Genomic DNA, 17,550 nt, shown 5'->3' with positions numbered 1-17,550 from the left:
ATGATTGTTTGTTTGCTCTTTAGTTCTTCTAGGTCCTTGTTAAACGTTTCTTGTATTTTCTCCATTCTATTTCCGAGATTTTGGATCATCTTTGCTATCATTACTCTTAATTCTTTTTCAGGTAGACTGCCTATTTTGTCTTCATTTGTTTGGTCTGATGAATTTTTACCTTGCTGTTTCATCTGCTGCATATTTCTATGTCTTCTCATTTTTTTTAACTACTGTGTTTGGGATCTCCTTTTCGCAGGCTGCAAGTTCATAGTGCCTGTTGTTTTTGGTGTCTTCCCCCAGTGTTTTTGGTGGTTCAGTGGCTTGTGTAGGCTTCCTGGTAGAGGGGACTGGTGCCTGTGTTCTGGTGGGTGGGCTGGATCTTGTCTTTCTGGTGGGCAGGGCCACATCAGTGGTGTGTTTTGCGGTGTCTGTGAACTTAATATTATTTTAGGCAGCCTCTCTGATGATGGGTGGGGTTGTGTTCCAGTCCTGCTAGTTGTTTGGCATGGGGTGTCCAGCACTGGAGCTTGCTGACCATTGGGTGGAGCTGGGTCTTAGCGTTGAGACAGAGATTTCTGGGAGAGCTCTTGCTGATTGATATCTTGTGGGGCTGGGAGGTCTCTAGTATTCCAATGCCCTGAACTCGGCTCTCCTACCTGAGAGGCTCAGGCCTGACACCCAGCTGGAGCACAAAGACACTGTCAGACACGTGGCTTAGAAGAAAAGGGGGAAAAAAAGCAAGAAAATAAATAAATAAATAAATAAAATTATTAAAATAAAAAAATTTAAAAATATTAATTTAAAAAGTAGAGCAACCAAACCAATAAAGAAATTCACCAATAATAACAAGCACTAAAAAGTATACTAAGATAAACATAAAAATTAGAAACAAATCAGTCGCAGACTGCAAACCCCAAGTCTACAGTTGCTCCCAAAGTCCACAACCTCAAATTTGGGTTTATTCGTTGTCTATTCAGGTATTCCACAGATGCAGGTTATATCAAGTTGATTGTGGGGATTTAATCTGCTGCTCCTGAGGCTGCTGGGAGAGATTTCCCTTTCTCTTCTTTGTTCGCACAGCTCCTGGGGTTCAGCTTTTGTTTTGGCCCCACCTCTGCCTGTATGTCGCCCTCAGGCATCTGTTCCCACCCAGACAGGATGGGGTTAAAGCAGCATTGATTAGGGAGCCCTTGCTCACTCATGCCGAGGGGAGGGAGGGGTACGGTAGTTATAATTGCAATGTGGGGCGAGCCTGCAGCGGCAGAGGCTGGTGTGACCTTGCAACAGACTGAGGCACACCGTGTGTTCTCCCAGGGAAGTTGTCCGTGGATCACGGGACCCTGGCAGTGGCATGCTGCACAGGCTCCCGGTGGGGTGTGGATAGTGACCTGTGCTTGCACAGAGGATTCTTGGTGGCTGCAGCATCAGCCTTAGCATCTCATGCCCGTCTCTAGTGTCTGTGTTGATAGCCACAGCTTGCGCCCGTCTCTGGAGCTCTTTTAGGTGGTGCTCCGAATCCCCTCTCCTTATGCACCCCAAAACAATGGCCTCTTGCCTCTTAGGCAGGTCCAGACTTCTTCCCGGACTCCCTCCTGGCTAGCTGTGGCACACTAGCCCCCTTCAGGCTCTGTTCACACAGCCAACCCCAGTCCTCTACCTGGGGTCTGACCTCTGAAGCCCGAGCCTCAGCTCCCAGCCCCAACCTGTGCCAGCAAGTGAGCAGACAAGCTTCTCAGGCTGGTGAGTGCTGGGCGGCACTGATCCTCTGTGTGAGAATCTCTCCACTTTGCCCTCTGCACCCCTGTTGCTGTGCTCTCCTCCGTGGCTCTGAAGCTTCCCCCCTGCCCACCTCCCATCTCTGCCAGTGAAGGGGCTTCCCAGTGTGTGGAAACTTTTCCTTCCTCACAGCTCCCTCTCCGAGGTGCAGGTCCTGTCCCTATTCTTTTGTCTCTCTTTTTTCTTTTGCTCTACCCAGGTACGTGGGGATTTTCTTGCCTTTTGGGAAGTCTGAGGTCTCACCCTTATATAATACAACAATCAAATATAGGAAGACTCTAAAAAGTGGAAAGAAGATGACAGACTGCTTAGAGACCTTATGTAAAAGAAGTGAGATGAAGTAGTCACCTGCTTCTGGATAATGGGTATTTCCTTCATTTTCTATTGCATCCAAATCTTTTAGTAAGTAGTAACGTGTATTTAAAAAGAAAACAAAGTCTTTTATGGTGAAGTCAGATTATCCCAGGGTTTACAGAGTTACTTCTTAGTTTTGGAGTTGATATACTTGTGGGCAGGATGGCTGAAAACCAGATGATATTCCTTGAGGAGTCCCATGCTTCTGAAGAAACATTCTTATTTTAAAAATTACATCTATGTAAGTGGGTGAGAAATATAATCATTTTTATTAAGAAGTCTCTTGTTCTACCTGAAAGACATTTACATAGAGGTTATTGGGACATGTGGATCACATAGTAGCTACTGAGGAAATCCTTTTGAAAAGCAATGGAATTTAAATGGCTTGGAGAATGATGACAGGGAAGGAATATGGGAATTTTAGAAAAGAAAAATATGTGGAATGGATCATAGTCTTCTCAAGCAGGGCATGCCAGGGCAAGGACAAAAAGGCGTGGTCCACAGTAGAATCTGTCTTCCTGGATCATTTTATTCACTTGTATCATCTACTTAATCCTTGGAAGTGTAATAAATCACTTTGGAATGACTCTGGGGTTCAAGAAACCTACTTTCTAGTTCTATAGGATATCTACTTCAATTTTTGAAATACTGAAAATAGATTGAATTCCCTTATCAATTCCTTCACAAGATCAGGTTTCTCCAAAACTTATCATGCCCTTTCTTGCCCTCTCTTCCTCAGCATTCCCTGCTCTTCCCTATTCTATCCCTTTTCCTGTTGGTCTTCCTGTTTAGCAGTAGCAATAGCTCTACTTTGCCCAGGAACATATCTAGCATTAGTGCCCAGGATCTAGCTTTGTTGGTATCAGTAATACAAGTGCAGTATGTGGGCCTGCTGTCTGTGGAGCTAGGTTTGCTCTAGCTTCATAGTTACTGTGGTTGGCTCTCTGGCTTTCCCAGATTCTGTGAGCAGCTTTAATTACTTAGCATCTGTTCCATACTTGAAAGTAAGAACTTAGACTTTCATAACATTTGTAAAACATCTACTAGGTGACAGGGTCTGGTGCTGCAGAAATGAACAAGACACAGTCCTTTTCCTCAAGGAATTCACAGTAGAGTTAGGGAAAACTGACAACTAAAGAAATAACCATAGGACTTCTACTATCAATAGTGATAGACTAGGTAATTCAGATCAAACTCTGAGAACGCTAGACCATCTAGATAAAATGTATAATAAGAAATCTACTTGAAGGCATAAAAGATGTAACAAGATAGAGAATAATTATCAGGTTGAGAACAGAGAGAAGGAAGAAATCCAGAGAGTCAAGCATGGTATTTGGTGTTATTTTTCCCTTGGAAGTGTTTCTGCTATAGGCTTAATGTTTGCATCTCCCCTGAATTCATGTTGAAACCTAATCTCCATTGTTATGGTATTTGGAGGTGGCTTTGGGAGTTGATTGGTCATGAAGGTAGAGCCCTCATGAATGGGATTAGTGCCTTTGTAAATGAGGCCCAAGAGAGCCCTCTTGCTTCTTCTTGCCATGTGAGGTTATAGCCAGAAGACTCGGTGAGCCAGGAATTGGGCTCTTACCAGACACTGAATCTGTTGGCACTATGATCTTGGACTTCTTAGCCCAGAACTGTGAGAAATAAATTACTGTTATGAATAAGCCACCCAGTGTATGGTGTTCTGTTATAGCAGCCAGAATGGACTAAATCAATTTCCAATTTTGAAAGTGATGGCTGAGATGCTGAGAGAGTAAGCAGCACATATGACATTGTTGCAGGTATTGTATAAGAACAAAAAAGTTGAAATCCAGGGCCCACCAAAAGGAGAACCTAGTAAACTCTCATGGCTTTGGATTGGAAAGCCAGAGAGCTACACTGACTGACACAGGAACTTCAGCCCAGAATCCATTCACTTCGAAAACAGGTTGGTAGTTCCTTAAAATATTAAACATAGAGTTGCCATATGACCCAGCAATTCATATACCCAAGAGAAATTAAAACATCCACATAAAACCTAGTATGCATATATTCATAGCAGCAATATTTATAATAACCAAAAAGTGGAAATAATCCAAATGCCCATCAACTGATGAATGGATAAACAAAAGTGGTATATCCATTCAATGGAATATTCTTCAGCAATAAGAAAGAATGAAGTACTGACACATGCTACAACATGGATGAACCTTGAAAACATTATGCTAAATGAAAGAATCTAGTCACAGAAGACCACATACTGTGCGATTCTTTTTATGAAATGTCGAGAAAAAGCAAAGCTATGGAAAACAAAAGTGTATTAGTTGTTCCCTAGAGTTGGGCAGGGAATGAATAGTGAGTACTAATTGGTATAGGGTTTCTTTTTGGCATGATAAGATTGTCCTAAAATTAGGTTATGGTGAAGGTTGCAGAACTCTATGAGCATACTAAAGGCTCTTGAATTATATGTACACTTTAAACAAGTGAATTTTATGGCATGTAATTATATCTCACTGTTTTAAAAAAATCCAGTTATTTCAATCCCTGAATTTGGATCAAGGTATTTTGGATTGCTGTTGCCTCTGGGCACTGGCAGAAGAAAAAAAGTGAAATCCTCTATGGAGAATGAAAATGTCCCCTTGGGCCACAAATTAATTCTGATTTTGCAAATACAGTGTTAAACAAAAACTTTTTAAATGGCTAGGCACACAAAGAAATAAGATAACATAAACAAGAACCAGCAGAAACAACAAATATTAGATCCATGAGGACTCCAGCTATTGGAGTTATCAATCACAGACTTAGAAAACTGTGCTTAATAGATTTATGATGATAAAAGACAAGATTTTAAGTTTTGGCAAAGAACTAGAAACTATAGAAGACATAGTAAGTTTGAAAAAGAACCAAATAGAATTCCAATATGAAAAATATAATAACCAGTGTTTAAAACTCAGTAGGTAAAAATAATAAGAAATGAAACACAACTGAATAGAGAATTACTGTACTGAAAGAAAGCTCTGAAAAAAAAAAGCCAGAATAAAACATGGAAACATGAAAGGATTAAAAACAGTGATGAGAGGGTAAAATAAAAAGAAGATGCTGTGAGAAGATCTAAGTTGCATATAATTGAAGTTCTAGAACACAGATAAAAAAATGAATGGAACAGAAGAAACATTTGAACAAAACAATGGTGAGAATTTGCCACATCTCATGAAAGATAACAATCTGCAAATTCAAGAAATGTTACAAACCACATGCAGAATAGCCACAGCAGTAGTAATAACAACAACAACAACAACGACAGCAACAACAACAATAAATGCACATCATAGAAAATCTGCCAGAAAGCAATGACAAGGAAAATAACCATGAAAGCAGTCAGGGGGAAGTTTTTTAGGTCATCTAGCATAGCAGTAGTACTAAAAATGAAGGGGAAGTTTTTTATTCTGATTCAAGATAATCTATAGAAAACCTACAAAAAACTGTCAGGCTTAATGGTGAAATGTTGAAATCATTCCCTTTGAGATCAGATTAAGGATTCCCATAGTATTCTCACTGTTACTACTTCTATTCAACAGTGTACTAGAAATCCTAGCCAATCCAGTAAGGCAAGAAAGTGAAAACAATTGGTGAAAGATTGGGAAAAAAATTTTACATGTCATTTTTTTAATGTGATTGTTTGTCTGAAAAATCCAAAAAGCTTCACAGATGAGTTACCAGAATTAATAAATTAGTTTAACAAGTTTGCAAGATATAAGATCAACAGACAAAAGTCAGTTGTATTTCTCTATACCAGAGTAAAAAAATTGAAAGTTTCAGAAACAATACCATTTATAATAGCATAAAAGTACCCAATATTTTACATTGAATAAAGGTATTCAAGAATATTTCACAGAAAAATAAAAAATATTACTGAGGTGAAACAGTGACCAAAAATAAATGTAATGGTAATCCATGTCATGGGTTAGAGGATTCAAAATCATAAAGGTATCCTCTTGCTCCAGCATGGTGTAAAAATTTAACACACTCCAATCAAAATTCCAACAGCTATTTTGTGAAATTTGAGGTGATTCTAAAGTTTATGTTGGAATTTTAAGGGCCAAGATTTGCCCAAGACCATAATTAAGGAATGTGTGCAAGGATAATAGCCAAAATTTTAAATAATAGAAAGTCCAGAAAAAAAGACCTATAGAGATCAACACCTAATTTACCCCCCTTAAAAAATAAGTAAATTAAATAAAAAGGCATAGAGCACAAGGTAAATGAAGACCTTATAAATATGTAGTGCTGGGACAAAGAAATATTCACATGGCAAAAAAATAAAATCTTGACTCCTATCCCACACATACAAAATCAATATTCCATTAGCTGTATGTCTACATGTAAAATACTTTTTATCGTTTTAGATAATTCAGAGCAGAAAAATAATTCTTAGGTGGGACATAAAAAATCATTAAATAAAGGAAAATATTGATAAATTGGACAGTATTAAAATTAAGAACCTATGTTCACATTAAGATAACATTAAGAAAGAGAAAAGACAAGCTTTAAACTAGAAGATATTTGCGACACATAATGAAGGGCTTGTGTCCAAAATATAAAACCAACTTCTTATAAATCAGTAAGTAAAAGGGCAAAGCCTTCACAATGGAGGATATCAAAATGGCTAATACAAATGTGACAAGGGCTCAGCTTCATTAATCAGAGAAGGAAATGCAAAAATAAAACCACAATGAGATACTGTTGCACATCTAGCAGAATGACTGAACTTAAAATTTTTTTAAAAAAGGAGAAGGAGAACAATATCAGGAATTGGCAAGGATGTGGAACAATAAATCTCACACACTGCTGGTGGGGTACAAATTGGTACAGTTAATTCTGAAACAGAAATGTGTGCCTGTGCATTAAGATACATGTATAAGATTTTTCATAGCCAGGTAATAGCATAATTCGTAGTAGTGAAAAACTGAAATCAACCAAAGTATTCATTCTCAGTACTAGATTGAAAAAAATAAATTCATGCGATGGAATACTCTACAACAATGAAAATCAACAAACTACAGCCATAGGCAGTAACATGGATGAATTTCACAAATGTCATATTGAGTGAAAGAAGTCAAATATAAAAGAATACATAGTATAAACTTCCATTTATATAAATAACAAAAATAAGAAATTAAACTCCTCTGTTTAGGGATTCATGCTTAAACGGCAAAATTATGAAGAAGAATAGCAATTACTATATATGTCGCAATAGTGTTTCTCTTTTGGGAGAGGTAGGAGATAGTCATTAACTATGGGTTATATGGGAATTGATCTAGGTCAGGGGTCCGTACATCACAGCCTAGAGGCCAAATTCAGCTTCCTTCTGTTTTTGTCCATAAAGTTTTATTAGAACACATCCATATCCTTTTGTTTACAGTTGTCTATCAGTGCTTTCACTACAACAGATTTTAAGTAGTTGTGACAGAGTCCATATGTCTGCAAAGCCTGAAACGTTTACATCTGGCCCTCTACAGAAAAAGTTTGCTAAACTTCGTTCTGGGTGATTGTTCCATGAGTGTGTTCATTAAGCTTTATGGTTTTTGCTTGTATTTTAAATATGTGTTACAATTTTTAAGTTAAAAAGATAAGCAGTGGAATGTAGTAATTGTTCTAATGCAACATTAACAAATCACTGGACGCCAGCAAGGGAGTCAGAACTCTTGAGGTGTGAGAGTATAAGAAGGAGTGTCAGAGTAAGTGATCTTGAATCTGAGTCAAGAAACACGAATAAGATTGTCCCAGCTGCCTGAAATGGAGAACGACATTAGCAGCACAGGTACCAACATGTGTGAAGGCAAGAGGTGGGAGAGAAGAGGGCACATTTGGGAGAACAGATATAGTTTGGTGAGGTGGCATGGGAAGAGTGCTCAGAAATGAGGCTGAGGAGGTAGCTGGGATCTTGACAACAAATGATAGGGGATGTCATGGTTACAGCTTTAGAACTGATTGCAGAGGTGGTGACTAAAGGGCATCAAGCAGCGATGTGAAAAACTCAAACTTGCAAAATAAAATATTAAGATGATTTTGGCAACAGTACAGAGGATGAGTAGGAAGAGGACGAGACCTGAGGGGGGAAAAGGCAGCTAGAAGACTGTTGTGTTGCCGGGAAAGGAGCAATTTCAGTAGGCCCCTGCAGCATATGCCAAGCTCATTTAAAAGCCATTTTTGCCTTCTGCGATTTCTGTGTTCACTGGTGCTGTCCTGAACTTATCTCAATCTGTCCCTCACATCTTGCTCAGTTTGGATCTTAACACATTCAGCAGGTAATCTTTACTTGGCCTCTCAGATTTGAGACATGATCTTGACTCAAAATAAAACACAGGAACAAGCTTGTGTTCCAAGCCAGGGTTACAGGGTAGCTGACAGGCAGTGCCCACTAGCCAGCTGTATGATCAGGTCACCCAAGGTGGCTGTTCTCTTGTTCTTTGTACCTCCCCTGCTTGAGCAGTCCCTGCCTCACCTACACCCTACTCACCTGAATGACCTTCTCTCTTAATCATAGAGCCGAATCAGTAAATGCCTATGTATTAATGCTTGCCTCTGGCCCCAGCTACTGATTGTTCTAATCTTTGGATCAGAACTATCTCTACTATGACAGTTTACCAAAGGGGCAATGAGGGACATGCTCCTCTGCTGGTTTCCCTGGTAACCCATGAGCCAACCTGATGTCAATTCCCTCTGTAACTGGTAATCTCCCTCTTCCACTGGGAGCAAAGACTGCTGCCACGTCCTGCCCTCTGTCTGTCTCACATGGTGGAGTGTTGCTCCAGGACCTTGCTTCAGACATGTAAGACCCCTCATCTATTAAACCATTGATGTGTCTGTTGCCGACGCTGGTCTCTCTCTTTGGTCTTGAGGCTGGGCAAGTACCAGGCTTGCAGGCCTGCAGGGTGCAGCCCAACACCAGCTTTCCCTTTCCATGGCTGACTTCAGTAGCAGCCACCATCAACTTCTCTTGCAGCTCCTCCTGGCCTAGTCCATTCAAGCCTTCACTCGTCTATTTCCCATGTATTACTTGGATGGCTACTAAGTGGTGGACATTGAGCTTGGTGTCAGATCAGAAAAAGTCAGACACATTCTATGCCCTCAAGGAACTCTCAATCTTGTAGATAAAGACAGATATATAAGCCAGTGAGTGAAATGGAGGGTTTGGGGCTTTGAGAGACATAAAGACATGGCATAGGGAGCACAGAGGAGGAAGTGGTCCATTCTCTTGGGATTCAATTTTGAAAAGGGATGTTACTTTTAGAGGGACTATTGAGCAGATATTCAGGAGAAGCAACAGCTTGAACCAAGCTACAGAGCCAAAAAAAGGTCTGTTGTGTTAGGGGAAACTTTCTGAGACCTTGCTGTTTGCATGGTTGTATTAGTAAGTGGCTGACCATGTTCATATAGAAGGCAAAATTAATATCTATTCTTAAGATGAAGATAGTCGAAGAAGATATAAGAAAAGTGAATAGGTGCTCCAGAGGAGGCTAGGTACAAATCAAAGTAAAAACAAAAACAAAACCCCAAACCCACACAGACAGGTTTTGTCATGGAATGACATCGTACATGGGAGTTAAGGGAAGAATATTTTGCAAGAAGGAGAGAGTGTCCACATGTGTTAAATGCTTGAGACTTTGTGTGAGAATAGAGAACTGATTCTTGAGGTGGCGACATGAAGTTCATCCATGAAAGTCATTTCAGAGGAGGAGTAGGGATAAAGCCAAACTGGAGTGGATTGAAGAGAGAATGGCAAGGAAGTGAAAACAGCTAATACAGAAAACTTCTGAGGAATATTTTGCAGCTGAGGGAGGTAGAGAAATGGAGTGGTAACTGGAGAGAGAAGACTAAGTTGGTTAAAGTCATACTGTGGAGAACATTTTTCACATTGGCAGTGGGAACCCCTGAAGATTTCAGAATCAGAAAATTCGTTGACAGTGTAGGGTTGAAAAGAGGAATGTGGCAGTAATGACTTGAGGGAGGGGTGAAATTGAGAGACCGGTGAGCAGATAGTCCAGGAATAAGGGGGTAAAGATATGAACCTGGGGGGTGGCCAGCAGGATGGGAATTACCAAACAGAAATGAGGGCCGTTATAGAAGAATAGTGATCTTTGCTGAAAGATTTTCAGCAAAATACCCAAATCACTTACTCAGACAAAACAGTAGAGCTGAAAGGAATCGAAGTATGATCTGACTTTAAAGAAGAAGAAACTGAGACCCAAGAAAGGAAGGCGTTAAAGCATATATCTTACACGGAAAGAAATTATGTTATATGTACACACATACATGTATATATTTGTGCATCCAGAACATAAATATACCTGAGGACATCCCAGTTGGGGGTCCTGGATATGATCATCTGAGCAGTTGGCTCCTTGGTCTTCAACAGCCCCCATCTGGCAAATGGCAGGATCATAGGCTTTCCTCATTGGTGTCTCTTAGGTGTTCCCCAAAGGGCAGGGCCATGGTACACATCATCAGAATTCGCCGTCTGCCCTGGAGCATGTCAGCTTAGAAGCTGGGTTCCTAGGGCCTCTTCTGCATTTCTGTTCTGTGGTCATCTTGAGTCTGTCAGCTCTCACTCTCTCTCCTCTGCACATCTACGATCCTGGGTTGACCAACTCTCCTGACACTCCCAGTGTGGTGGTGCTACCTTGCTGTGCTCCAACTCCATTTAGGATTTGGGTACCTGCTCTCCATCTTGCTGCCACCCAGAGCTACCCACCTCTGAATCAGCTGTTGGTAAGGAGGCACTTCCTTTTGTATTCAACTGTTTTGGAAGGGGAGTTGCTTAGGCTCTGGTGGCACAGCGCTTTAATGTAGTGTACACTCTTCCCCCTGGGTTTACACATGCTTGCTTAAAGGAGTGGGGATTGCTGGCTGAAGGCATGTTCAAGGGTAGACTCATTGCCATTGCCATTCAGGCATCGCTGCTGTCTCCAACGCAGGGTGTCTGGTTCCTTCATCACTTATGGGGTCCTTCTTTCCCTCCCAATGGCTTGGCTACCCCAACCATTAGGTAGGTATGGCTATATCCCAACTCCAAGTAGAAACCCCAATAAAGTTATTTCCTATAGATCTTTAAGCTACACATGAAGCCAAGGATGTGGTTAAGCCTGTGTTATGTATCCTCATCTATTCGATGACAATAAAGGAAGCTTTGTTGGGAAGTCTCCTCTAACTTGACACTAGTCTCTACCTAGGGCAAGTTACTTAACCATTCTGGGTCTCATTTTCCTTATCTGGGAGGGTGAAAAATGTAAATATAGATAAGGCCCTTAGAACAACGCATCTCATTCACAGCTGGCATCTCAGCTCTGATCCAAATAAGGGTTGTGTGTATAATCACATGTTTACATATCAACCATTTACATATATGCACAGCCACTTCAATTGAAGGAGACTTACAGAAGTGAAAGTGGAGTTTAAGTGAAAATGTTCCCAGATACTGCCTCTCCTTTCTTTCATTAAGTTTTCTCTTCCTCGAAGCCCAGAGTATGACTGCTGCCTATAGAAAGATTCCGCACTCCTCTTAACAAGGAAAGAGAAAGCAAGGGACGTTGAGAAGGAGAGGCAGGGGAAAGTTGAATGCTTAGAGCCTAGGATTGACCTGTTTGAGATCTCCACCTCCATTTTGACTTTATCTGCAAGGTTGCTTTGTGCACGTGGACATGGTGTGGTGGGAGTAATTAGGCCTTCGAAAGGTGGGCTGATGTCTATGGCAGACAGCAAGAGACCCTATGAGGCAGAGACTAAGCAAAACACATCAGTATGTAAAACAGCATCAAACAGACTCATCTGGAGCTTACTTAGCAGGAGGAAGATGGATACAGTCAGAGCTCTAGGTAGAATGGAGAAGTGTTTATAAAGTACAGACACTCAGCTTTGTATTTATTAACCCTCAGAGGGATGAAGATCAAGAAATTCAAAATTGGACCAGTTGTGTGTGTGTGTGTGTGTGTGTGTGTGTGAGTGAGTGAGAGAGAGAGAGAGAGGGGTGGGGGCAGCGGAGACAAGCTGAACAAGCTGGGGTGATCCCATCCTTTAAGATAGGGCTAAGACAGATAAAAAGCACCATATCTAATTGTGGAAATTCTAAATCACTCCCTAAGATTTCTGTAAATTTCTAGAAGGGTGTGTGTCTCCCAGGACTCCCACTGACCACAGTTCTACTTCCACTGAATGCATTCAGTTTATAGATCTTCTCCACACCCTGTTTACCAACCTGCCTAAGCTGGAATTTGGTTTTGCCTCTTAGCTGCTGCATGACTATGGACAAATTACTTAACCTCTCTGTGCTTTTGATGCCTCACTTACAAAATGGTGAAAACACTACTGCTTATTGGTTTGCCTTGAGTTTATTAAATTAATGCATTACCATAAAGCACGTAAATACATTAATGTATGTAAAGAGCTTAGAACACCACTTGGCATACAGTAAGTATTTTTACAATATTGTAATTATACTGACCTGATATTAGGCATCAACCCAGATTTTGAGCTCAGGGTCTCTTCTTTCTTTTCACCCAAAACAGCCCTACTCAAAAGGTTGTGTGTATGCATGTGTGTGCAGAAGACTTTACAAAAGACTGGGGAGATGAAGGAATTTGCATTTCATTTGTAGCAACTTACAAACCAACAACTTACAAGTTCAGAGTACACAATTCCGCTCCTCAAAGTTCCTCACATGTTCCAGTTTGATCTTACTCCTCTCAGTCTCCACTCATCCCACATTTCTAATCTTAATGAATGTAAGTTTGCTATCTGTTTTTTCATCTTTAGCTCTACTGACCTATGCTCTCAGGGTCTCCTCATCCACCCTCAACCTGTTTATCAAGAATCTTCTTAAGCATGAGTATTTCCTTCTTCTATAAGCATATATCAGGCAGTAGATACAGTTTCTAATGGTTCTCATGAATTCTTAGATATTGAAATATGTTGAAAGCAATCTGATTAATTATTTTATCATTTGAGGCATCAGTGGGGCTGTAGGTTTTCTGTAAATCTACATTTTCACACCTCAGGCTGCAAAACTAATACAAGAGACTCTGAACCCCTAGAGAGCAGAGATTGAATCTGTCATCTTTTTATCTGCAGCAAACCCCAATAGGTGGCTCAAAAATTGATGGACACTTGTAATTCACTGTCTATATCATCTTTTCAGGAGGAATGAAATAACCTTCTTCTTGGGAGAAGGCTTCAAGCCTGGTATTGCAGTTACTGGGTGTAAAGTTGCAGAATTTCTTCTCTACCATCATGGTAAAGCAAATGGGCTCAGCTAGGTACCAAAGAGACCCAAATGATATTTATTCCATGGCATAATCCCAGGATCTTTTAAACACCATGAGTAATTCCCATTCTCCTCACTCCACAGAACTTGACATCTAACTTTCTGTTATTGCAATAATTCCTCTTGGTATTCTGTTTCTTCTGTGGAATAGTAAATAATTTTAAATTGCTACCAAATTTAAGTTTGACCACAGTTATTCCTCTAGTGGGATATTCCTAGCAGAAGAAAGAATTGGGAGAAGTAGTTTCTAAAAGGGAGAGGTGACATTCTTTTCTGTACAGACATATTATCTTCCAAAAGACAGATATTCCTTCTGTTTCCTATACAATTTTGTTTAAAGTATATTTGTAATAAAGACAGTGACTTTTTTTTATTTTTGACTGATATCTTTTAAGGTCCACCTCTCTCTTCCCTCTCTGTCCCATATATGGACAAGCTGATAAGAAAGCCCAGGTAGTCTTTCTTTTGTGCCTGTGACAGTTCAAATCATGCACAGGAACCCTTGCTCTAGCCACCCTCCCGGAAGCAGGCTGGGCCTGGGACCCTTTGCTGCAGTGCTGCAATGCTTGCACGTGGACAAACGTCTCCTCAAGCTACAAAATACAAAGAAACTATAAGGGGCTAAAAATAACTGCATGCATGTGCAGTTGGGGCAAATTATGGACAACAAGATACAAAAGGACCAGAAAAACCCAACTGCCACTTATGAAGAGCTGGAAGCAAAAACAGGGTGTCAGGAGCAAAAGCAGGGTACTGCGCAAGCCCCCTGCACTCAACACCACAAAGGGGTGGGCAGAACACTTAAGCCACCCTCCGGCCTGACCCCTGGACACACCCCTACCCTTACCCCATACAAGGAACCAATTCGTGCCCTCCCTCCCCCCGCCAGGGAGTGAGCAAGGGAACCTGTTACTTTTTTTCGAGCCTTGCCTGAATTTATCTGGCCTCTGATCAATTTCTGTTGATTGGGGAAGGCCAAGAACCCTGGTCAGTATCATCCCTAGTCACCATAAAAACCCCAAGTCAATCTTCTTTTCCTGCTCTCTCAAGCCATTTTGGAGCCTGCTTGGGAGCCACCCTGCTCTCCCCAGAAAGTCTCATTTTGTGAGTAATAAATCTTCTCATACTTTCTTGGGGTGTGTGTGCGCGTGTGTGTGTACGTCCAAACCAGACTTTGAATAGGTGTCCATCCTACCCCTATAGTGTGTCTGCAGCAATTTTATTAAATATTTAATGCATACGAGAGAATATTTATATGTTTAAAGTATCAAAGCAGCAATTTTAAAAAGTTCTAGACCTGTCATTTAACCTCAAAAATAGAACATTACCCATATATTTGAAGTGCTTTTATCTGATTTCATGCCTCACCCTCTATAAACCAATCCCCACCCCAACTCACCAGGGTATTAATTATCCCAGATATTTGATTGTTTACCACTCCCCTTATTTTATTTTCACATTTTAACCACAGATATAAGTATTCCTAAATTATATATTTTTGTTTTACATGTTTATCTACTCAATATAGACAAAGTCATACTGTATATACTATTTGGGTATTTTTTTCCTCAATATTATATTGGAAAGTTTTATTTATATTGATTCATGTAGCTGCATGCATTCATTTTCTCTACTATATTGCATGTCCATTGTATGACTATATTACAAGTGATTTATGGATTCTTCTTTCAGTGGACATTTGGATTTTTCCCCTATTTTTTGAACTTATATGTAGTAATATTGCTGTGAACATTCTTGTACATAAGCTCTGGTAAAAATGTGCAAGAGTTTCTGCAGCATGTATGCCCAGGAGTGGAATGTCTGGGTCATACAATATCCAGTTTTAACTCTGTTTGAGGATGACAAATTGATTTCCAAAGTGGCTGTAAAAATTTACATTCCAATTTCAAATTTTTGTTCAATTTCCAAACATAACTATTTGGATAAACAATTTTCCCAGCAACATTTATTGGAAGGTTCTTAACCCCCTGATCCATATTGTCACCTCTGTCATAAATCAAGTTTGCATATATAAGTTGTCTGTTTCTGAGTTCTCTATTCTGATCTATTTATTAGTCTCTTTTTGTCTGTTTCTGTATAATTTGGGCTTATGAATATAGCTGAGTCATAAGCCTTGATATCTAATAGAACAGGACTCCCACTTTATTCTTTTTCTTCAGGAGTTTCCTAACTATTCTTGCTCCTTTGTTCTTACATAAAAATTTTAGAAACAGCTTATTGAAACACCAACCAGAACAAAACAAACAAAACTTATTAGGCTTTTGAGGATTGAATTGAATCTATAAATCAATTTGTGGAGAACTGACGTCTTTGCAGTATTGAGTCTACCTATATATGCGCATGGCATAACTCCTCATTTACGGAAGTCTTCTTCAGCATCCTTTGAGAAACTATTACAGTTTTCCCCAGGAAGGGCTTGCCAGGAAGTACTTGGCCCAAGATTTCTCGTGTAGTTATGTAATTTCTCCCCTAATAAAAAACTTGATTATCTCCTTTCTGCTTTTGTAAAATTTGTTCTGTATTTTTCCCCTAATGTCTAAAGTTGGAACGCTTAGTTCATTAATTTTGAGCCTCTTTTGTGCTTAGTTAGGAATATACAATTATCCATTTCCCTCAAAGTAAGACTTTAGCAGTATCTCACAAGTATTGAATATGAAATTCTTTATCATTCAGTTCTAAGAAATTTTAGAAATTTTCTGATTTCTATTATGACTTTTTTGGCCTGCAAATACGTTTTTAAATTTCTAAACACATGGAAGTATTTCTATTTGTCTCTTTGTTATTGAGTTTTAACTTAATTTTATGGCTGTCAAGTAAGTATTCTGTATACCAGTTTTTTGAAAGTTCAGGGGACCTGTTTTATGCAATATCATAAAGATTTTGTGCTTGAAAAGAATGTATATTCTGTAGCTGTTGACTGCAGTGTCCTGTATATGTCCTTTTCACTGAGCTTGTTAATTGTGTCTCTCAGAGTTTTTATATCCCCCCTTTTTTTGGTCTGTTTAATTTACTCTGAAAAATTAGTTAAAATCCTCCTTTTTGCTGGTGAATTTGTCCGTAGATTTTGAGGCTATGTTATCAAGTGCATAAAGTTTAGAATTATATTTTCCTGATGAATCGAAGCTTTTATCATTATGCATTGACCATCTTTATTTCTAGAAATGCTTTTTGCTTTGAAGTCTATTTTGTATAATATCAGTATGGCTCCATCAGATTTCTTTCTTTATTTTTTTACCAGATTTATTTGTGTAGTATTTTCCCTATACTTTGACTTTCACACTTTCTCTGTCCCTATGTTTTAGATGAGGCACTTATGAAGAGCATAGAGTTGGATTGTTTTTGTTGTAGTCTGACAATATTTGACTACTAATTGTGTAGTTTAGACAATTTCCATTTATTGGAATCAGTTTTTTTTTAAATTAATTTATTTATTTTTGGCTGCATTGGGTCTTCGTTGCTGCATGTGGGCTTCTCATTGTGCTGGCTTCTCTTGTTGCAGAGCACGGGCTCTAGGCACGTGGGTTTCAGTAGCTGTGGCACACGGGCTCAGTAGTTGTGGCTCACGGGCTCTAGAGCGCAGGCTCAGTAGTTGTGGCACACGGGCTTAGTTGCTCTGCGGCATGCGGGATCTTCCCGGACCAGGGATTGAACCCGTGTCCGCTGCATTGGCAGGCAGATTCTTAACCACTGTGCCACCAGGGAAGCCCTGAATCAGTTTTATATTTGATATGGTAGATTATTTTATTATCAAAATATTCACTGAGCCTTCCTAACAGCTCCTCCTTACAAGGCCCCTCTCTTCCAGGCCTATCCCTGTTAAAGTATTATACTTCTAAGGCCATTAACATCTAAGCCCATTAACAGGCTTGACCATGTGATTTTATGTATTTATTTGTTTATTTTAATTGTATTTATTTTTTATACAGCAGGTTCTTATTAGTTATCCATTTTATACATATTAGTGTATATATGTCAATCCCAATCTCCCAATTCATCCCATCACAAACCGTCCCCTGCTTTCCCCCCTTGGTGTTGATATATTTGTTCTCTGCATCTGTGTCTCTCTTTCTGCCTTGCAAACCAGTTCATCTGTACCATTTTTCTAG

At 39.7% G+C, this 17,550-nt stretch overlaps 1 protein-coding gene across 3 annotated transcripts in view; it reads left to right on the top strand.

Moving 5' to 3' along the window:
• COX16 (cytochrome c oxidase assembly factor COX16) overlaps window positions 1–17,550 on the top strand; it is a 124,224-nt gene that overhangs the window by 71,999 nt on the left and 34,675 nt on the right. Inside the window, exon 3 of one of the 3 annotated variants that reach the window (XR_008618697.1) lies at window positions 1,967–2,132. The exons of the other annotated variants lie outside the window; for them this stretch is intronic. The gene's annotated coding sequence lies outside the window, so the exon portion shown is untranslated. The remainder of the gene's footprint in view (window positions 1–1,966; window positions 2,133–17,550) is intronic. 3 annotated transcript variants of the gene reach the window in all.

The sequence above is a fragment of the Physeter macrocephalus genome, chromosome 11 (assembly GCF_002837175.3).
Source record: "Physeter macrocephalus isolate SW-GA chromosome 11, ASM283717v5, whole genome shotgun sequence".
NCBI classification, from domain to species: domain Eukaryota; kingdom Metazoa; phylum Chordata; class Mammalia; order Artiodactyla; family Physeteridae; genus Physeter; species Physeter macrocephalus.
This window is presented reverse-complemented; position numbering and strand designations above follow the sequence as displayed.